The sequence below is a fragment of the Cnephaeus nilssonii genome (assembly GCF_951640355.1).
Source record: "Cnephaeus nilssonii genome assembly, chromosome: 20".
Lineage (NCBI taxonomy): Eukaryota > Metazoa > Chordata > Mammalia > Chiroptera > Vespertilionidae > Cnephaeus > Cnephaeus nilssonii.
The window spans coordinates 29,321,631-29,343,959 of record NC_137091.1 but is presented as its reverse complement, the minus strand read 5'-3'; the positions used below and the strand labels follow the sequence as shown (position 1 = coordinate 29,343,959).

General features: G+C 45.5%; 2 protein-coding genes across 3 annotated transcripts in view; one reads left to right on the top strand and one right to left on the bottom strand.

Moving 5' to 3' along the window:
* The window catches only part of KIAA0513, a 53,510-nt gene extending 50,382 nt beyond the window's left edge, over window positions 1-3,128 (bottom strand). Inside the window, exon 1 of the mRNA XM_079800726.1 lies at window positions 3,005-3,128. The gene's annotated coding sequence lies outside the window, so the exon portion shown is untranslated. The remainder of the gene's footprint in view (window positions 1-3,004) is intronic.
* Window positions 3,129-12,628: 9,500 nt separating this feature from the next.
* Window positions 12,629-22,329, top strand: part of ZDHHC7 (zDHHC palmitoyltransferase 7) — a 35,067-nt gene continuing 25,366 nt past the window's right edge. Inside the window, exon 1 of one of the 2 annotated variants that reach the window (XM_079760074.1) lies at window positions 12,629-12,954. The gene's annotated coding sequence lies outside the window, so the exon portion shown is untranslated. The remainder of the gene's footprint in view (window positions 12,955-22,329) is intronic. The other variant, XM_079760073.1, reaches the window with a different exon arrangement.

Here is a 22,329-nt window from a genome sequence, read left to right as displayed (position 1 = left end):
GTGTACAGGACAACGCTCCAACCAACTGAGCCACCCAGCCAGAGCTGAAGTCCCTTTTTTGATGCTCAGGGATTAAATCTTGAGCATCAAGAGAACAGTTGTGCCATGTTTGTTGTTGTTGTATGTGTTTTGTTTTTGTTTGTTTGTTTGTTTTGTGTCACCATTACCCAAACAATATCATGTATTAAAACGATAAAATAAACAAAACTACTGGGTCAGCTTCTGAGGTTTCACAACCACTGCATTTCTCTTCCGGATGAAGGACAAGGAAATCAATTATGGCAAGTTTCCCTACAATTGCTTTGGTCTCTTGCATCACACAGTTGAAGACACCTAGACTATTTGGAAACACTGAGCACTTGAGCAAAAGACACTCCCTGCAATCATACTTCCTTCTAGATTTCTCAAAGACTTAAAAACAAATCTGAGTAGATGCAGACTATCTCACGCTTGGGGTAGGAGGAAGTGGTGAAGGCGCATCTACACCAGAAAGCTAAGCTGACTTAGTAAGCAGGGAAATGGTAGGAGAGAAGGATGCTCTGCCAATGGATGCGGGGAAAGCCCTGCAGCCTTTGGATGTGCAGCTTCCTAGCCAGATCCGTCCCACATCCCCTTCCGCATCCGGTGTCAGATGCCTAGGTTTACCACTGCTTTGCCCCCTAGTACCTAAGTGACCTTGGGCAAGTCACTTAGCCTCAGTTTCTACATCCGTGACACTGAAATGAGGACACCACCTATCACTCCAAGTTTATTGTGATGCTCAATTAAGATTTTGCGTGTGGAAGCCCTTTGTAAAGTACTCTCGTGTAACAGTGAGGGGTTATTGCTGGTAATAGGACCTTTACTCCTCCCTTCGCAGCTCCTTCCCACAGCGCATTGCCTTTCCATGACTCTTTTTTATCTTCCAAGGCTGCTTTTGATGTTTCTTTTAACCCGATTATTTTCTTTTTTGAAAGAGGGGGGAGGCAGGGAGGGAGACATGTAGTATAACTCACCCCACTCTAAACTTTTCCTAAAGATTGTCCTAGAAGGAGTCCCTTTAGAGCCATTGGACATCATCATAAAGCAATTTACCTCTGAAGAACCAGCTATTGTCATGAAAAGAGAACCATATCTGATATCTGGATGTTCTCCACTTTCTGGAATTCTGTAGCAAATTTACAAGGTTGATAATTTACTAACGTCACTGAGTAGCTTCTTCATTATCTTTAACTAGAGGCCTGGTGCACAGATTCGTGCACCGGTGGGGTCCCTTGGCCTGGCCTGCGGGGATCAGGCCAAAACTGGCTCTCCAACATCCCCCGAGAGGTTCAGGATTGCGAGAGGGCGGTTCTTGGGTGACGCTCCGGGGAATCGGGCTCCCTCCTCTCTGGTTCCGGGTGTATCACCCAAGAACTGCAGCTGCCAAGTCACTGCAGCTCGACAGCTCCTGCATTGAGCATTTGCCCCCTGGTGGTTAGTGCACATCATAGCTACCGGTCAGACGGTCAGACAGTCGGACGGTCGCTTAGGCTTATATATATGTAGATTGTTTCATTCTCAAATAATACAAAATATCTTCACATTAACTGACAATGTCCTACAAAAGACAAGCACTGCAAAAAAATAACAACAACAAAAAACACATGGGAATGCATTCCAGAACCAAATGAGAGAGGCTAAAGATAATCTGCTGATCACCAAGAGTGCTATGTGTGCATCCTCGGCTCTCTTCATTTCTTTAATGGAAAAAGAAAATCTCATGAGTCAACTTTTTCATTGTGAGCCGATCTCAATAGCTTATTGCCCTGCACTTCAGTCCTATTTCTCAACAAAGTGGGAATAAAAATGAGTGACAGCCTGGGAGAATACGCACTTCCAAACAGAAATATGAGAAGACGGCAAGGAGCGCTCACGTGCAACACGATCTTAAGTTTCCTTTTTATCTTTGCTTAATTCCGTGCTAAGCATCTCAGCTGCCCAGGTTTAGGGTTAGGGAGGGGGTGCCTTCAATAAAATGAATCTGAAGCATTAGCGTTAGGTGACAATGGCCTGGGCCCTGACAGCTGTCAGCTTGCCTTGAGCACTGACTCACCACAGCTACAACCTCCAGGTCAGGGCGCCTCACCTGTGCCAGCTCATAGGCAAGTTGGCACCCTTGCCTAGCTCTTAACCAGAGAGTTGGAGGAGCTGGCCAGTTCTTTTTCCTCTTCCCGGTCTCCTTCTCCCAAATCCCATCGACCTGTAACCTAGGGAAGCACAAACCCAGTACAAGAGGAACATGTCCCCAGCTCCAAGAAGACCACCACATCCAGTCCTTTCAAAGACCCGGGACACCGGATCAGCCTGTCCGGAGCCAGCTGTCCTACACTGCGCTTCTAACCCTGCCGTTTGTGCTGATGCGCCCTCTGCAAACCCCTCAGTGCTCAATGACCTGTCGGGAGGAGCGGAGCCCTGGGCAGGCGCGGGCAGAGCTGATGGCAGGCACCCGTCCTGGGGGCCCTCTCCCTGGCCGCCACCCCTCCCGCGTCCGCCACCCGGGAGCAGAGAGGCAGCAAACTTAAATCCGAACACACGCACGAGTTGGCAAATGTCTTTCCAGCCTGGTTCCAGGCACTCCCCCCAGCACGCCTTTCCAGGAGTCTGGGGGGGAAGAGGAGGGGGACTTCATCCCCTCAAGACTGGGGAGCCAGCTCCATCTCAGAGCCACTTGGCGACACCATCTGCCACCGGGGGTGGGGACCCCGCGTACAGTCCCCCAGCCTGTGGGGCTCCCCTTCCCATTTCTTCACCCCGCCCGGCACCGCAGACCCCGCAGGAATCCCTGCGGCCCAAGGCCCTCGACTCCGCGTCTCCAATGACCCCCTTCCCCTCCCACAGCCCCTCACGCGCTGGTCCCAGAGAAGCCCCGTGCCGTCGCCTCGGGCGCTCCAGCTGTCGCCCTCCGGAGAGCTCCCGCGCCGCCCGGGGACCCCGGCCCGTCTACCCCCCCACCCGCGGGCACCGGCGGGGGGGCCCCTCTCACCTCGGCGCGCCGGCGGGTCAGGGACGGACAGAGCGAGCGGGAGCTGGTGGGCTCGGCGGTGCAGCCGCGGCGCTGCTCGGAGAGCCGGGTCCTCGCGCAAGCTGTCAGTCAGCCGCCGCGCCCGCCCCCCGGCCCCGTGTGCGCAGGCGTGAGGGCGGCCCGGAGCGCTGTCACGTGACAGGACAGTGCCGCCGCCCGCGCCCGGCGCTGCTCGCGACTGTGCGGGGTCCGTTCGTTCGGGTCACTCTCGACCCGGCTGCTGCTCGGTGGGAAGCCTGGTCCGCCGCCTCTGGGACTGCGCTCAGAGATCTCTGGCGGGAAGGTCCTGGGAACCTCGTTTCCTGGGTCTGCTTAAAACTAGGGTGTTCTTGGGAAGGGTTAGGTGAGGCAGGCTGTTGTGGGCGACTTGGTGACTTGACGGGGTGGTGAGGAACTCCGGCAGGGAGTCGGGAAGGGTGGCCTGGTTCTGCTTGCTTCCCCGCCCGAGTGTCCCCACCTTTAAAACACCATTTTGCCATTTCCTGCCCGCCTATTCCACAGTTAAGGTGAAGTCACGGCATTAATGAACATACTTTAAAAATAAGTTAGGCAGGGATGCATGGTATAGAAGGGCAATTTGAGACCAATTTATTTCTTGAAAGAGGGCATCCTTCTGGTAAAGGCTGATAGATTCCACCTCGCCTGCTCCGCAAGCTTAGGCCAGGCTGCATCTTTTTTAGCAAATACAGTAAACACAACGTTCAAGCTATCCTGTTCCTTCCACATTTCTTCAATTAAAAAATAAATAAATAAAAAGGTAATGCCCTGGCCTGTGTAGCTCAGTTGGTTGAGCATCATCCCATGTGTCAAGAGGTCATGGGTTCAATTTCAGGTCAGGGTATATACCTAGGTTGCTGGCTCCATCACCAGTAGGGGGTGCGCAGGGGGCAGCTGATCTATGTTATCATCGATGTTTCCCTCACCCTTCCTCTCTCTAAAAATAAATAAATAAATAAATAATAAAAATAAAATCAATATAAACATTTTTTTAAAAAAGGTGAACAATAGTAGTGTCTCCTATGAGGTATAGAAGCAGAAACTGACATCTCCCCAGTAAGTTTGGGGTTAGGTAACCCTTGGTTCCAACACTTAGCAAATTAAGTATCTGATTCTGGATATGGGCTCCATACCTCAAACTCTAAAGATATTTCCACAGCTACATTGCAGAGCTATAGTGCTCCTGGTGGTTGCTCATATGAAATAATAAAGCCCTGTCTCAAAATAAAGGCAGTAGTATCTGAAATGAGGCTGAGTGTCAGTTTTAGAAAACTGGGTACTCTGAAGTTTTAGTTGTGCAGAAAGAACTGGGGGCCTGCCATTTATGAGAAAAGATGACATGGATTGATGATCAGGTAGCTTTCCTGAACCCCAAGCATGGAGCTGCTGGTCCGTGGGAAGAGGACCTATTGAACTTCAGACTTGCTGGGAGAAGTTTAAGGGAACTACATGAAGAAAAATAGATGGGAACTGCAGTCCCACAGGAGCAATGGCTGGGTCATAGCTGCTTCTAGTCCCAGATTTGCTTGACCAGCTGGGTATGGCCATCATGTATGATAGTTCTATTGGTGTTTCAAGTGTGGTGTGAACTCAGGAAGGGAGGGAGGACAGCCTTCACTTCTTCATGTGGACACTACAGATAAGCAGACATACCGTTGGTTCCTGTAAGGTCTGCCCTGTGTCCAGCAGAGTATGAGCCTGTCTTGCATACTTTATGGGAATAGAGGAGGATTGTATCTGTGGCTGGAGGAAGTCCTCCTCTGTTCAGTGAGTGAACCTAGCACAAGGCACCATCTCCTGTAGGCCTGACCTGGCTGGTGATACCAGCTAGTTAGGGACATTGAAAAGTATGAGCTCATTCGGGGTCAAATTCCATTTGGGGGAAATATGATTCCTCTTCAAGAGATTCATGTGGACTTTTTCTCCTTCTATCTTATTGAAGGTCTTCTGACATTGCCAGAGGGTTGGAGAGAGGCAGATGACATAGCCGTTTTTTAAAAAGGGGAAGAAAGTAAGTTCAGTGACCTTGACTTTGCGCCTGAAAAATATTCATAACAGATTACTTACAAAAAAAATATTTGTGTCCCTCAGAAGAGGAAGCACCAATGAAAAGGCCAAGTCATGCTAGATTAACCTTATCTCTGTTGTGAAATATAGAGACTGGTAAATCAAGGAAATATAATAGAAGTAGTATGTCTGGACCTGGAAGGAAGGTGTGTTTACCAGGATTCTTTCAATTATAAGGATTCAATTCATACTGGTTTTTGAAGCGAGGGACTGTATTGGCTCCCATAACTGAAAAGTTCTGGAGTTGGTCCAGCAAGATCTAGGGGCTCAAATGATGTTATCAGGACTTAGTCTCTTTCCCCTCCTGACTGCTTCCCTCTGATTTGGTTTCATTCTCAGGTTAGGTTCTTTTTATGGAGTGGTCTCTGGCAGCAACAGGCTTATGTTCTTTCAACTTAGCCGGAAAAAGAAAAGTGGGGGGGGGGGGGGGGGCGGTGGTGGTGCGGGGATTCTCTCTTTCAATATTTCCAGCCGAAGTCCCAGGATTCGGTCTGAATGGACCAACATCACTCATGTGCTCATCCCCTTGAGCCAATCTCTGAGGCCAGGTGTTGGGATAACTGGATTGGCCACATCTGGACAGGAGTGAGGATCAGCCCTAACCAGCTACTTGGGTAGGGAGCAAGGGAAGGGTGGTTCCCCACAGGAAAATGAGATACTCTTGTGAGGAGAAGGGGGACAGATTCTGGGCAGGCAAGGGAAAACAACATATTTAGGACAGAGCATTTGCTAAGATATCTCATGCTACTATAGGAAGGGCAGGAAGAAAAGGAAGGAGAAATAGTAAATTTATTAGATGACTAAATTAATATTCAAAAATACTTTTATTAGAAAATGAGTCCAAAAACAATTATACAAGATAAAACTGGTGTTGTGACATAGCATTAGTCTGTGTTTCTGGTTACCCACCATGTCTATTTTCCCTTCCCCCTTTGTAACATATTGCACAAACTTAGTGGCTAACATGACACAAATTTATTATCTTACGGTTCTGGAGGTCATGTCCTAAAATCAAGGTATCAGCAGGGGTGATTCCTTCTGGAATCTCTGGGGAGAATCATTTTCTTTCCTTTTTCAGTTTCTAGCAGCCTCCTGCATTCCTTGACTCGAGGCCCCTTCCTCCATCTTCAAAAGCAAACTCCTTTAATCTGGAATGGTTACCAGCTTTTTCCTCCTTCAAGACACTAATGTGTACTAGGAGTACAGGCCAGTTGTTTTGTAGAATGTCTGTTTATATTTTTCTGATTGCTCCCTTATAGAGTCAGGAGCACTGTATAATTTTTGGCAGCAGTACTGCACAGCTGTGTGTCCTTAGTGCATTGTATCAGGAGGCACAAACAGCAGTGTGTCTTGTATGATACTATGCTTGAGCAATGGTCGAGATGGTGATATTTATTCAGTGTAAAGGAACCGTTTCTTCCTTTTGTAAATAACTAGTAATCTGTGGAGAGGTGCTTTGAGATTATTTAAATATCCTCTTTTCCGGTAGTTTAGCATCCATTAACAATAATACTAGCGTTGCAAAACCTTGAGTATTCTAATTCAGTTAGTTGACATTTATTAGTTGACATTGCCCTGCATCTATTCTTGCCCTTCTCCAATATGCTCTCCACAAAGAAGCTAGAATGACCTTTAAAAACCACAAATGTGATCAAATTCTCCAGTGGCTTCCCACTTTCCCTCAAATGTGGCTGGCATCCCTCAACTGGTTGTTAGGACCCTGAATGACCCAAGCCCTTCTAAACGCTCCAGCCTGGACTCAAGGCACTCCCCCTTTGCCCTCCACACAAGGGCCCCTTACAGAACTTCAAACAATTCAAGTTGCTTTCCACCCCACCACCCTTTGCTTGGAACCCTCTTCCTCCACCTCCTGCACCCTTTGCTCATCAAATACCCAGGTGTCCTTCACCTATCACATACTAAAGAAAGCCTTCCACTTGACCCCCACACCAGATCAGATTCCCAGGTTTATACCCTCTCACCATACAATGTGCTTTTCCTTTATTGGAACATATCAGTTTGTAATTGTGCACTTACTTGTTCAATTAGTCTCTGAGCTAATTAACATAACAGGCAGGACTGTGTCTGGTTTTGCTCACTGGTGTCTGCAGCACTTAGCATGGTGCTAAGCACAGAGTAAATCACTAAATGCCTCTGAATGAACCAATATGAGTCTAAGACAAGGCCAAGAAGAGGACTGAGTGATTGGAAAAGAGCACACATGGGCAGGGACTTGCTTCACAGGGGACTTGGTGGATTGAGTCTTGGCAGCAGGAGCAGAGGAATCATGTCACCAGCCAGTCCTTAGAGCTTGGTATGGAGCTGCATTGCTGTGGAGCATGGCCTCCGGCTCCTTAGGGTGTGTGTACAGTATAAAGAGCAGGATCTTCACAGCCAGATGCAAGGAGGTCTACACGCTTCTCTGCTTCCTTTGGGCAATCACTTAACTCGGAGCCTTCGTTTCCTGATCGTACAGCTTCACGGGGATGTGAGGATGAAGTGCGTCTGTGAGGCAATATGACAGCAGCAAAGAGCAAGGCATCTGGGTCTGAATCCTGGCTCTCCACTCCTAGCTGTGTGACCTTGATTGAGCACACTGTTTACCCTCACTGGGCCTGTTTCTTCATTTATGAAAGGGGCCAACCATGGGGGGTTCACTCATCCCATGAATCATTATTGAGTACCTACTTATTGACAGGCACTGGCGAGACCATAGTGGAGACCAACAGAACTCCCTGCCTTCCGTGGGGCTGGCATTGCAGCGAGGGAGAAACAATGGGATAACTAAGTGAAAGATATAGGAAGTTAGCTGAGACCTGACAAGGAGCAAAGCTGGGTGGAGGAAGTGAGATGTTGCAGAAATGGAAGCGGGATGGGGGGCGATTTTAGGTGGGGTTCCAGGGAGAAAGATGCCTTCCAAGTCAAGTTCCAAAGGGCATAAGAAAGTGAGCTTGAGATATCCGGGGGCCAAGACCAGAGCCTGACCCTCAGTAACTGCTCCATACCTGTCCACTAGCCATCTGCCTTCCCACCAGCACAGTCCTGGAGCCTCAGCAGGATCTACCCACAGCTGGAGGCACAGGGACCCAGTGAAAATAAATTCAGGAGCACATCATACCACTTTCTGGGCCTGTCTAATACCATGGGCTGTGGAATTTAAGCCTTCTGGCTTCCCTAGTCTGGCTATTGTATTCAACACTACAAACTCGGTGGAAAAAAAATAAGAAACAACCCCAAACATCCTTCTGTGGGAAGATGCTTTGAGATTATTTAAACATCCTATTTTCCAGCAGTTTAGCACCCATCAACAATAATACTATCGTGGTTGCCAAACCTTGAGTGTTCTATTTCAATTGCTCCATTGACATTTATTAGTTGACATTTACCTGTATCTATTCTTGACCTTCTCCAATATGCTGTCCACAAAGCAGATAGAATGACCTTTAAAAACCACAAATGTGATCAAATCCTCCACTGGGTCTTCTGGAACAAACCTCTGTACCTTTGTCTGTCTCTTCTCTCTCACATGCTGTTTACTTGAAGTTGAGCAGACAATTACTGGATGAATTTTTACCAAGTGAGCACCCATAGAACCAGCACCCAGATCAAGAAATAGACTATTACTAGCATCCCCCATTAATGGTAACCACTGCCCTGCCCTGTCTCCTCTACAAAAGATCAGTTTTGCCTAACGTTGCACTTCTTTTTAATGAGATCAGATAATATGCACTCTTTTGTGTCTTGCTTCTTTTACTCAACATCTTATTAGTGAGATTGGTCTGTATGGCTGTGTGTAATATAGACTTTGATTCTGTACAGTATTTCATTGTAGGAATATACCACAATTTATTTATTCCTTCTGTTGCCCATGTGCTTTTGGATTGTTTCCAATTTAGAACTATCAAGGGTAGTGCTGGGTGAACATTCTAATACACGCCTCTTGGTGAACATAGGTACAGTATGCTCAGCTTCAGCAGATACTCCCAACAATTGCCCAAGGCAGTTTGACAATGACATGCCCACCAGCAGTGTACAGAACTTCTAGTTACTTCAACACTTGGGGGTCTTCATGTTGGGTATGTAAATAGCATTCATTGTGGTCTGAGTGTGCATTTCCCCAATGACTAATGAAAATGAACACTGTTTTGGATAGTCTCTTTTGTGAAGTACTTGTTCAAGTGTTCCGCCAGTTGTTTTATTGGGTTGTCTCATTTACTTTTAATTACAATTTTATGTATTTAAAAATAAATATAGGGCTTAGAAAAATAAACTACAGACTTGTTTCTTGTATATTTTTTTCCAGGAATATTCTATGTACATAAAAACATATACCCCCATTCTTCTTTTTTACACAAATACACAGCTTTACACAATAGACTTAATATACCACCTGGAAGACCATTCATATGAACACATAAAAGTCTGCCTCATTCTCTTTTTATAATTGCACAGCACAGTATTTCATTTGTGTATACAACATAATTTATTTAATATATTGATGGGTGTATAGGGTGATGCCAGTTTTTTTTGCTTCTAAAACCATGCTACCATAAATACTCAAGTACAAACATCTTTGTGCACATGGGTGAGTCTATCTGTAGGATAAATTCCTGAGGGAAATCGCTGGGTCAAAGGGTATCTTGCTCTGCAAAGAGCTGAACAAATTTACAATTGCACTAATTTGATCTGCCTTGCCAACATGAAGTATTACCAAACTTTTCTTTTGCCAATTTACTAGATGAAAACTGGGATCTCCTTGTACTTTAAATTTGCATTCATTCCTGTTTGAATTTGGGTTGAGCGTCCTTTCACATATGTGACTAGAGCCTCCACTTTTAAAAGGGCTATTTCCTGGGATGACTGGTTAGCTGGAAACTAGCTCCTGAGGAGAAACCAGAACTAACCCAGAGATTGGGATATTCCCTTCCCTGCAAAGACCTCCAATTTTAGGAGGTTTTCTGCCCCCAGGACCTCAGTGAAATCAGAGAGAGGCAAAACCAAAAAACACTTCTGTGTTGAGACACAGTTTTAAAACTGGAAGAAACCTTAGAAATCAAGACTAATCTCATATTTTAGAGATTAAGGGGGAAAAAGACAAAGCTGAAGCCCGGAGAGGGGAAATGACTTGCAGAAGACCGCACATGTCAATTCTGTTGAGAAAGAGATCAAAGTCCTTGATAAGAGTTGAGTTGTTTTTGTCATCTGCTGTCATCCTTGTTAAATATTTTAAAGCATTATTTCATTGTGCTATTATTTCCTTTAACAAGGGTACAATTTTAAAGTTAGAATAAACAAGCTAGGCTAGTAATAAAAAATGCAGACAACAAGTGTGGGGACTCAGGAGAATTATGGGGTAGGGATCCCGCTCTTTACTTTTTTAAAAATTTTATTTTATTGTTTTAAGTATTACAAATAATAGTACATATGTCTCATTTTTTCCCCCATTGACCTTCCCCTGGCCTCCCCTACCCCCCGTCACATGCCCTCACCCCCCCCTGCCCCCGCCAGTGTCTTGCGTCCATTGGTTATGCTTATATGCCTGCATACAAGCCCTTTGCCCTCTTTACTTTTTGTGTAAGACTTTGAAATGGGTATTGGGTGTTTTCAATGAACAATTGGGTGTTGTCTGGCACACCCTTCTGGTTATCTGGTTCCATGAGTTGTGTTTTTTTTCTCTCTTTTCTTTAAGCTATTTATAAGTCCATAGGCTATAGAGAATTTATAGCAATGAAAGTGATTCTTGCTCACAGATATGACAGACAAGTGAATCTTGTATAGTAGAAGTCCAACTGACCTCCCTCCCCCACTGTAAAAGAAGCCAGTTTTGCATCTATTAAGCAAATTCATCTCAGCATTCCTGACTGCCTATATATGTGTCTATCTTTTGGATTCATCTCTCAACCATTTGTATCCTCTTACATACTTTATCATTAATTAGTGAGTTAAATTAAATATTTTACATGTGTTTATATTTGTATAAAAGTCATGATTTTACCTTTTTAAAAATATGTTTTTATTGATTTCAGAGAAAGGAAGGGAGAAGAAGAGATAGAAACATCCATGAGACATCCAGCTGCCTCTTGCATGCCCCCTACTGGGGATGTAGCCCGCAACCCCAGGCTTGTGCCCAGACTATGAATCCAACTGGTGACCTCCTTGTGCATGGGATGATGCTCAACCACTGAGGCACACTTGCCGGGCTCACTTGTTGTGTGTGTGTGTGTGTGTGTGTGTGTGTGTGTGTGTGTGTGTGTGTTTTAAGAACCTATTCTTTTAACATTGCTCGCAGCAAGTATATCTCAAGTATAGTCTTGGTGTCATCAGAGATAACCATCCTTTCTTTCAGCCTATGTGAAAAGAATTGACCACTGACTGGAGGGGCTAACCTCACTTTTTCCTTTGTGAAAACAACGATCCCAGGCAATAGGAGGCTCAGTGAAGGGTGACTGAATGCATAGCACCGCTCTGAATACAGACATACAAGACCCACTAACACACGTTTAAACTTTTAAAGCTGGCATTTTGATGATTAATTTAATGTACCCCTTATTCCTAAAGTTTGGCTGGAATGAGTTTCTGGGGGCAAGACAGTAAATAATGAGAAAGTAGCTTGCAGTTAGTGAGATTCTTATAGATTCCTTAACTATAATTACTGCTTTTCTCATACAATTTAGTCAGTACTTACCAGTTTAACAACAAACACTGAGCATCTACTTCCCAGACCTGCAGCAATTGCCCCAAATATTATAGGAAAACCAAATAAATAAAAAACGTATCTACCTTCAAAATATTTAGGACATCACCTAGAAGGAATCCTTGAGATGTTCTGCCATCCAGGTCCCTCAGAGAGGGAACACCAGAGCCTCCGCAGACCCCAGGTGCCAGGCCTCCACTCCCCAGCTCAGTATGCTTTCCCTTTTTCTTTTTAAACCAGAGAACTGTATGTTTTATTTATTTATTTTAAAAATATCTTTTTGTTGATTTTCGAGAGAGGAAGATAGAAACATCCATGAGAGAGAAACATCCTCTGGCTGGCTCCTGCACATCCCCTCCTGGGGATGAAGTTCGCAACCTAGGCATGTGCCCTTACCAGGAGTCAACCCAGGGATCTCTTGGTGCATGGGAGGGCTCTCAATCAAGGGAGCCACACTAGCCGGGCTATGCTTCCCCTTTTCCTCATATGCTTCTGCCTCCATCTTTTTCACTGCTGTTTCCATGTCCCCGTTTTCTGAGTTCTCATTCCCGCACACCCTACAGGCCACACCTACAGCTGACAGTTCCTTAAGAGGTCGCCGCGGGCTCCAACCACTTGGGAAGAACTCTGGACCCTGGATGACAGCTCAACGCGTGGCTTGGACCTTGCGGCAGCCCGTAGACCCCATCCTTTCCCTTCCGGATCTCAGTTTGGAGATCCTTTACTTTAGCAAGGGGAGCTTGCGACTAGAAGCTGCCTTTCTCAAGGAACTGCCACTCCCTAAGAGCCTCTGTTCCAGAGAGACCCTGGCCACTGAGTCCCGGAGAGCACCTCACGAGCCCATCTCCGCGGCCAAGAGCCCGGAGGACAGCCTGAACTGCGCAGGCGCGACGCCGCTGACCTCGCGGGTTCACTTCCGGGGGTCGCACTGCTGTGCTCTCCAGGCAGGGTTCTGGGCTCTGGTGTGAGGTCGGCGGCCACCTCCCTTCGTTCAGCCCGGCCGGACCGGCCCGCTCCGAGCCACGCGGCCCGCTCCGGCCCGGCCATGAGCGCGGCCGCATGATGCGTCCCTGCCTTGGCCGCTGCAGTCGCCGCCGCCGCCGCCGCTGGCCAGGAGGAGCCGTAGCGCCGGGCGACCCCGCCCGGGCCTCGGGTGAGTGCGGCGGGCTGGGCTGGGCCGGGCCGGACGGGCTGGCTTCTCACGCCCAGGTGTCCTGGCCACTACCTGCCCCTGCTCCCTCTCCTCCACCCCGCCCGCTGTGATCTGCAGCCTTCCCGGATTCCTCAGGGGCACTGTGCGTGCACTTGACTTCCCCAGGTGTCTCCTTGTCGCTCCTTAGTTGATCTTTCGGGATAGGGTCCAAATTGCAGTCCTAGTTTTGTGCCTGACCTTGGCGTGACAGTAAGCTCTCCGAGCCACTGTTTTCTCCACTAATAATGGGTTGTTGTCAGGACTAGAAGAGAGAATGGCTATAAACCCTTCTGTAAGCTGTAAAGAATTGTTTATAGGCATATATTACAATGGGCTTTCTCCCACATGGTGCGTGGCTTCTTGAATGCTCCTGTTCTTCCTTCCTTGTTAAGTTTTTAACTTTTTTATTCTTTGTGCATCTTTCTCATTATCTTCCCTTCCCCATCGGTGTTCTTTGGGGGATTTCGGGACCGGGCATCTGGTACAGTCAGGTCAGCTTCAAGACCATGTCTGCATCCTCTCCTAGTGTGGCTAAGGCTCTCCTTCTTGAAAAGTCATTGCTGCCGGAACTAAGTCTCTTTTTGCTCTTGGATGGACACACTTTATTCGTTTATAGCAGCCAGTTTATTATGGTAGTTAAATTGGAGTGTGGGAAGAACTGTTGATACACCTGCCTTGTAGCTTCTTTTGCTGTCCAGGTTGTGTACAATGCTTTCCAAACGGATGCTACGTGGTTACATTTGCATCCTGCTTAGTGTATGTACTTAATGCACATATATTTATCTGTTTTACTCTTATTGTCTCAGGTAGTCTAGAAATCTAGTTCAAAATTTTTTTTTCCTAAACTCTTCACCTCACAGATGATGAATTTAATTTTTTGATATTGTCTTACAACTTTTACTTATCTAAAGTCACCTTTTAAAAAGTCACCTTGTTAAGTTTGTTTGTTAGGAAGTTACAACTTGGTTAAAGTGACTGGCTATTGAGATATTAGAAAAATGGAATGGAACACAAGTGATAAATTGCATTTCTTGAACACTCTGGAAAATTGAAGTTATTTGGATTGTGTACTTTTTGGAGTTAGACTGGTAGGTTCCCATTGACTTTTGAATTGAGAGATGGAGGAGAACAAGACCTCCTGAAAAGGTAATTGCCTAAAGAATTCATGAAACAATTGGAACTCTATGCAGATGTCTCATAGGAAGGCAAAGTGGGTAAAAATGTACAGAGATGTGTTCTATTACCAGTGACTCATAGCCTGCCTCTAATTACAATTAGTGAATTGCAGCTTTACAGCAGTGCTAATTTAGTGCACTATAAAAGCAGAAATCCTCTTCTAGTGATACAGTCATGCGCCACTTAACAACAGAGATACATTCTGAGAAATGCATCGTTAGGTGATTATGTTGTGTGTGAACATCATAGAGTGTATTTACACAAACCTAGATGGTATAGCTTACTGCACACCTAAACTATATGGCATAGCCTGTTGCTCCTAGGCTGCAAACCTATATATCGTGTTACTGTACAACACAAGGTTAAAGCAAACACAAGAGAAAATTAAGAGATGCAGTAACCAGATGTATGAGGCTGCTGTCATCATGGCATACTGTTTTATAAGTAGAAGGTACACTCCAGCTATAAGAAGTATAGTATAGTAAATACATAAACCAATAACATAGTTGCTTATTATTATTATCACGTATTGCATACTATACATATTTGTATGTGCAGTACTTTTATGTGACTGGCAGCACAGTAGTGTTGTTTAGACCAGCATCACCACAAACATGTGAGAAATGCATTGTGCTATGATGTCACTAGGCAATAGGACTTTTTCAGCTCCCTTATAATCTTAGGAGACGACCGTTCTATATGTGGTTCCTTGTTGACCGAAATGTCGTAATGCGGCACATGATTGTATTAGCATGAATAGAATGGCCGGAAATTTATGTAAGAACAGTCTTGATTTAGTCAAAAGTATGGACATACTTTCACATTCTTACTAAAACTGTTACTGCTTGGACTCTTTGGTGATATAAGTAATATAATATTTGTTAATTTGATAAAATGGGGGTTAGAAATAAGTTCACATACAAAGTTAATGTTTGGGATAAATTGAGAAGCAGTTTTCCTGATGATTCCAGAACTTTGCTGCTCCAGTCTGTGCTGAACATCTCGACAGAATAAGTTTCTTGAAGCAGCTTTTTGGGTATGTGTTTCTTAAAAGTGATGTTTAATTATAAAAGTAACACAGGCTTGTTTTGTAAAAAAAATCAAGAACTAAAGCAGAGCATAAAATCTAAGCACTCTTTTTCACTCCCGCTTTCTCCAAGGCCAGTGTCCAGGGTCAATGTAAACAAATTGCTGTGTGACCCTTCAGCTGTAGCCCCTGAGTGGTTGGCAAACTCATTAGTCAACAGAGCCAAATATCTACAGTACAATGATTGAAATTTCTTTTGAGAGCCAAATTTTTTAAACTGAAACTTCTTCTAATGCCACTTCTTCAAAATAGACTCGCCCAGGCCGTGGTATTTTTTGGAAGAGCCACACTCAAGGGGCCAAAGAGCCGCATGTGGCTCGCGAGCCGCAGTTTGCCGACCACGGGTTTAGGCGAACGGTGAGAGTTAGTCAGCTACAAAGTTCAGAAGGAATAGTCCACACAAGACCACCTTCACTGCTGGCATCAGCTGCAAGTTTGGGGATTCCCAGAGCTACCCTGATGTTTGATGATTAGGAAGAAGGACTCATAGAACTCACCGAAAGCTGTTACCCTCATAATTATGGTTCATAACAGGGAAAGGATACAGACTAAAATCAGCCAAGGTAAGAGGCTTGCAGGACAAAGTCCAGGAAGTATCAGAGGTGGGGCTTCTGTGGGAACACGTGAGACAGTATGCACAGGGTATTGCCAAGCAGGGAAGCTCACCTGGGCCTGGGTGTTCAGAGTCTTTATTGGGGTTCCACCTGTGATTGATCGCTCACTTGCTTGATCTCAGTTTCTAGGTCACCTGATACTGCATGACCCAAAGCCTCAACTTAAATTGAATTATTAGTCTTTCTTGTGTGGCCAGCCCCCATTGAAAATCAGATTGTCAGCTGAGGACAAAGGCCAAACCTTCTTTTGGGCAAGGTTAAATTCTTTACTGCACAGCATTCTTCCTTCTTTCATAGTCCCTTCCTCAAATATACATACTAGGTGTATCAGTTAATAATGTGGATTTTGTAATCAAAGAAAACACGATAATTTCAAGAGAAATATCAAAAGTGCTTTATTCAAAGTAATGTCCATTGCTAGCTACACATTTCCATCTTTCAGGTAATTTGTGGATACCGTCCCAATAGAACTTTTCTTGTTTTGAGGCAAACCATTCAGAGACCCAGTTTTCCACTTCTTCGTACGTTTTGAAGTGCTGCTCAGAAAGTGTGGGTGCCATCGATCGGAACAAGTGGTAATTGGAAGGAGCAAGGTCTGGTGAATACAGCGGGTGGGTTAATACTCCCCAGCAAGATCTTTCAACTTGTCTTTAACTGGTTTTGAAGTGTGTGATGGTGCATCATCATGAAGCAAAATTACTTTGCCATGTCTTCTGGCCCATTCTGGTCATTTCACGATCAAAGTGTGGTTCAAATTGATTATTTGTTGTCAGGAGCGATCAGTATTAACGGTTTCAGAAGTTCATAATACACCACACCTTCCTGATCCCACCAAATGCAGAGCATTGTCTTCTTTCTGAATCGATTTGGCCTTGCAGTCAATGTTGATGGTTGACCTGGATCAACCCATGATTTTGTGCATTTGGGATTCTCAAAATAAATCCACTTTTCATTGCCAGGCACAATTCGATGCAAAAAAGACTTTTTTTCGTGCTGTTGAAGCAACATTTTACTGATGACTTTTTGGTTTTCCACATGTCTTTCATTCAGTTGATGTGGCACCCATTTTCCTTCCTTTAAAATCTTTCCCTTTGCTTGGAAACGATTGGAAATTATTTGCTGAGCTATGTTTAATCTTTCTGCAAGTTGTTTTTGAGTTTGACACGCATCTTCACCCAATAATGCTTGTAATTGTTGGTCTTCAAACTTTTTCGGTTGACCTGGACGTTCTTTGTCTTTCACATCGAAATCATCACTTTTAAAGCATTTAAACTAGCATTCACAAGTATCTTGAGATGGAGCATGTTCACTATAAGCTTCCCAAAGTATTCAGCAGCACTTTTCTTCAAAATAAAGTAATGAATTAAAACTTCCCACAAATGCTCTTTTTTTTTGGCACGAAATTCGACATTTTTAATTGTAAAAATACCTATGATGTTAACACCTTCAGAAAATTTGACATATGAAGTTTTGAAGCTTGTTGTCAATACAACAAAATAGCATACATATCAAATTGCATATATACCAACATATGTGTAACTCCATCTATTGAAAAAAATTCACATTATTAACCGGTACATCAAGTATATATATTTTAACCATTGACAAATGATTGTCTTCTAGATAATGGAGGAGACAAAGGCCACTGGGAGAGTTCTCTCAACTTTGAATCCTTTCTAGGTAAAATACCTGAATATTCATCAGTCTTTTGTATCCCCTCACCTCTGAAGAAGAGATATTCCCTCTTTCCCAATGTCAACTTGTATCTGTTCTTTGGTCTGCCTGTTATGGGATAAGCATTTAGTCATTTACTCACTTGCCTCTTTGATTTTCTTTCATTGACTTCTTTGCTTCTTTCTACAAACATGTTCTTGTCTTACTAATCTTAGCCTTGCTTATGCTTCATTCCATCTTAAAAAGCCTTCAGTAGAATCCTGTTAATCCTATCTAATAAAAGAGAAACATGCAAATTGACCGTACCTCTGCTACGCCCACCAGCCAATCAGAGCAAGTATGCAAATTAACCCAACCAAGATGGTGGAAGCCATGGAGCTGGAGTGAGCAGGAGGCTTGGGTTTCCCCCGGCAATGGAGGAAGCCAAGTTTCAAGCCCACCCTGGCTGGCCCTGACCTCCACTCAAGGCTACAAAGTTTCAATTATAGAAGATAAATAAATCCCAGATACGTGCTTCCAGCCAGCCCTGACTATGCCCAAGGAAGCTCTGAAAAAAAAAAGAGGGGCTGGGAGCTTGGGTCACCGGAGGCCGTGGCTAGCCTGCAGAGAGCCATCAGCCCCTCACCCAGGCTGGCCATGCACCCCAGCGGGACCTCCCACCCTGAAGGGGCTGTGGCCAGCCTGCAAACAGCCCTCAGCCCCTCACCCAGGCTGGCCAGGCACCCCCAGCGGGAACCACCTGATCCGGGACACCCTTCAGGGCAAACCAGCCAGCCCCCACTCGTGCACCAGGCCTCTATCTATACTAATAAAAGGGTAATATGCTAATTAGACTGGGAGACCTTCCAGGAGACCTTCCGGACGTTCTTCTGGACAAAGCCATGGTGGCGGGGCCGAGGTAGAGGCAGTTAGAGGCCAAGAGGGGAGGGCAGTTGTGGGTGATAAGGCCAGGATGGGATGGCAGTTGTGGGTGATCAGGCTGGTGGGGGGGCGGGGCCATTGGGGATAAGCAGACCAGCAGGGGGGCCAGTTGGGGACAAGCAGGCTGTCAGTGGGGGTCAGTTGGAGGTGATCAGGACAGCGGGGGGGGGGGGCAGTTTGGAGTGAGCAGGCCAGCAGGGGGACAGTTGGGGACAAGCAGGAGAGTAGGGGGGACAGTTGGGGTGAGCACACTGGCACAAGGGGCAGTTGGGGACGAGCAGGCCGGCAGGTAGAGTGGTTAGGGGCAATCAGGTAGGCAGGCAGGCAGGTGAACAGTTAGGAGCCAGCAGTCCCGGATTGCGAGAGGGATATCCCACTGCCAGTTTAGGCCCGATTCCTGTAAACTGGCAGTAGGACATCCTTCATGGGGTCCCAGGTTGGAGAGGGTGCAGGCCGGGCTGAGGAACACCCCCCACCCCGTGTACAAATTTCATGCACTGGGCCACTAGTTGTCTTATAAAATCCAGACTCCTTATGGAGCCAAGAGAATGCCTTATATTGGTACAGCACCTTTTAGTTTTGAAAACACTTGTGTTATCGTACAGTGCCTTGCATGAAGTGGGTGCTTGGTAAATGTTAGATTAATGAATAATTTGGCGAGGAAGCGAGTGAGAGTCTTCTGTTGGAGGAAACAGCAGGAACAAAAGCACAGAGCTGTGAAAGGGCATGTGGCAAGGAGAGCCTGAATGAGCACTGTGTGGAAGAGTGATGAAGACTGAGCCTGGAAAGGTAGGGGGAGCAGATTCAGTGGGGCCCTGAATGCCATGGTCCCAAGGTTTGGGACCAGATTGATTTTGTAACCCAGGCTGTGATTTTGATGAGGACTCCTGCAGCCAGAGGGTGTTGGCACCTGGAAACCCTCTGAGGTTAGGATTCTGCACTGTACAGGCAGAGGTGAGCGTGCCCAAACTTGGGTTGTGGCAAAGGTGAGGAGAGAAGGATTAGAGCATGGGGAGCAGTGTGTGCCTAGAGGATAAAAGGTACCTAATAAATACTGGCTGTGTGAGGCGTGTCATCAGTAAATGGAAGGAGAGGCCAGCCTTGTGTTAAGCTGGTGGTTTGGTTCTTTCTGGGAAAGGGTGCAGTTCATTTGCAACACTCAGTAAGTAGGGAGCAGGCAGAATAGAGAAGCTTCCAGTTTCCCTTGAGACAGGCTTTTATAGTATCATTTCTTTGTTGAAATGTTTTGAATTCTTAGAGTTCCTTATTTCCCAAACTCAATTTATCCATTACAGAATGCATTTTCTAAAACAAAGAGCTCTGGGAGGCAGTGTATTTTAATGGAAGAATATGGGCTTTGAAGTCAAAACAGTCCCGACTCCACCCTTTTCCAACTTTGAACTTGGGCACGTTACTTCAGCTCTAAGGCTCAATTTCCTCATCCCTAAAATGCTAATAATATCGTCCAGCTTTTAGGGTAGTGGCAGGAGTGTGATAATATGTATAAAGCTCCTGACATACAGTGGATATTCAGTAATTGGCCTTTCCTTTCACCTTCTATGTTTTACATTGTTATTAACTTGCAACTGAGAGCTAAATGTTCCTTGTACTTTGGATTTGGGTGAATCTGATATTCTAAAAATTCACTTCATATTAAATAAGGAAGCCCTAGTTCAAAAAATACAGAAGGAGGTTGGGATTCATAAGCATCACTCGGTTCAGTTATTCCCTGAGACAGGACATTTAAAGAGTTTAGAACTCGGGGGCGCTTTTTATTTCTGGATTTAGAATTCTTGAGGGTTTACTTACCATGTTGGGATTTTTAAAAATTGCTGCTCCATTTGACTTTGGGTTAGGCTGTGGCTCTAGAACAGTGGCAAAATGAAACCTTTCCTGTTGTGTGAACATGCCTTTGAGATGCCTTATCCAGCCTAGGTGCTCCAGGTGACACACCTCAAATTGATACTTCCCCAGAAAACCCCCTATTAGTGTGGGTTTCTCTCTTCCTCCCCTTCTCCCTCTCCCCTTAATCCTTCCACATTTCTCTCCTACTCTTTTCTCCAAGGCTCCCCGACCTTCTGACCCCACCCCCCATGCTGGATCTCCCACTTTGATCCTCTTTCATATTTTATGTTCCCATGGGCTTCATTTCTACTTTTTCTTGCCTCCCTCAAGCATGCTCCCTGATTCTCTCACTCATTCACGCAACAAATATTTGCGGCATATGTAGTGAGCGAGGGATGGACTGGGGATATTACAAGGAATATTTTGTTGAGGTGTCTGACAAAGGAACAAGACAGCCAGCAAGGGGAGAGGGTAAGAGGTGAGGTCAGCAGGCTACAGAATGGGTAGGATTTCATAGGCCATGGGAGGTCTTTGGCTTGTGTTCTAACTGCGGAGGCAGGCGTGGGATGGTTTTAAGTGAGGGATTGGCTCCATCTGATTTCTCAGTAAAAACGTACGCTGGTGCTGGATGGGGAAATGGATGGCGGGTGAGTGGAGGCAGTGAGTGTAGAACAGCCCTGATTAGGAGTCCAGGTGAGGGCCCAGGTGCCTTGATCTGGCTAGGTGGGGAAGTTGAAGAGAGGGTCAGATTTGGGTGGGTTTTGGAGGTGGAATCCACAAGCCTTGCTTTGGATAGATGTGGAGGTGGGGGAAAGAATTAAATAAAAGGTGAGTCCTGTGTTTTGACCTTGGCCACTAGATGGTGGTGCCCTTTATTAAGGTGGGAAGAGTGGGTCATAACAGTTTGGTGTGTGTGGGGATGTGTGTTTCTGCTTTGACCCTCCTACAGTGGCATTGTTGAGGAGTCAGTTGGATATATACTCAGCGATGCATTAGTTTGGAAGTTTCTCAGATATACTTTTTTTTTGATATGCATATTTTTTAACTACACGTGGCTAAGATCCTGTGAGACCATTTGGAAAGCATATACATAAAGGGGAAAACCCGGGACTGAGCATGGGCACTCCTAACATTTGGGTATCTATGCAGGAGAAGGACCTCGTAAGTGATAGATGTGTTGCTGGTCTCTACTCCCAGCCCCCAACCTCCATTCATGAGATTGACTTTCCTCTCCTAGTCCCATGGCTTTTGCTGGTGTGTTTCCAGCTTGGCATCTTTTTGATATGTAGTATCTGAGTGCTGTTTTGTGTGATTAAGTACTTTAGTGTAAAAGACCTTGCTAGGAAGATTGTATACTTTTACTGTTCACAGGAAGGATAATGAGACTTGGCTTTGGTTAGCTTATTACTGTGTTGGGTTTTTCCTTAGAGGTTAATATTCTGTTCTTTAGCTTCAGTAATTTGAGACTAAAATAGTGTTTTCATGTGGTATACATTACTGGTAGGGTTTGAAAGCACAAACTAAATCTTTCATGATTGTAAATTGATGGAAAGAACATTGAAGAACATAAATACAGTAAATTCACTGGGAGATTAACTGAATGCTCAGTACTTGTACCTATTTCAGTGAGGGTTCTGGCTTTCTCTTTAGTGTACCCCACCCTAATCAGGCCCCTTCCTAGTTCACTTAGCCTTCAGGTTGGTGACATACCTGGGACATAAGTGCTTGGCATCCTCCCTTCACTCCCCTTCTGTTTATCAACCTGTTTGCACGGCCATATCTATAATAATCTATAATAATAAAAGCATAATATGCAAATCAACTGAACAGCTGAACGACCATCTGGATGACCATGCTATGGCATGCACTGGCACCAAACCAGCCAAGGCGGGTGTGATGCGATTGGTCAGGGGGTCCCACCATCGCCCCACAATCGATTGCCCCAAAGAGGGAGGCCCAGGCCAGCCAAGCGATTGCACCCCACACCTGTCGCCCGCAGAGGGAGAGGATTGGTGGTGG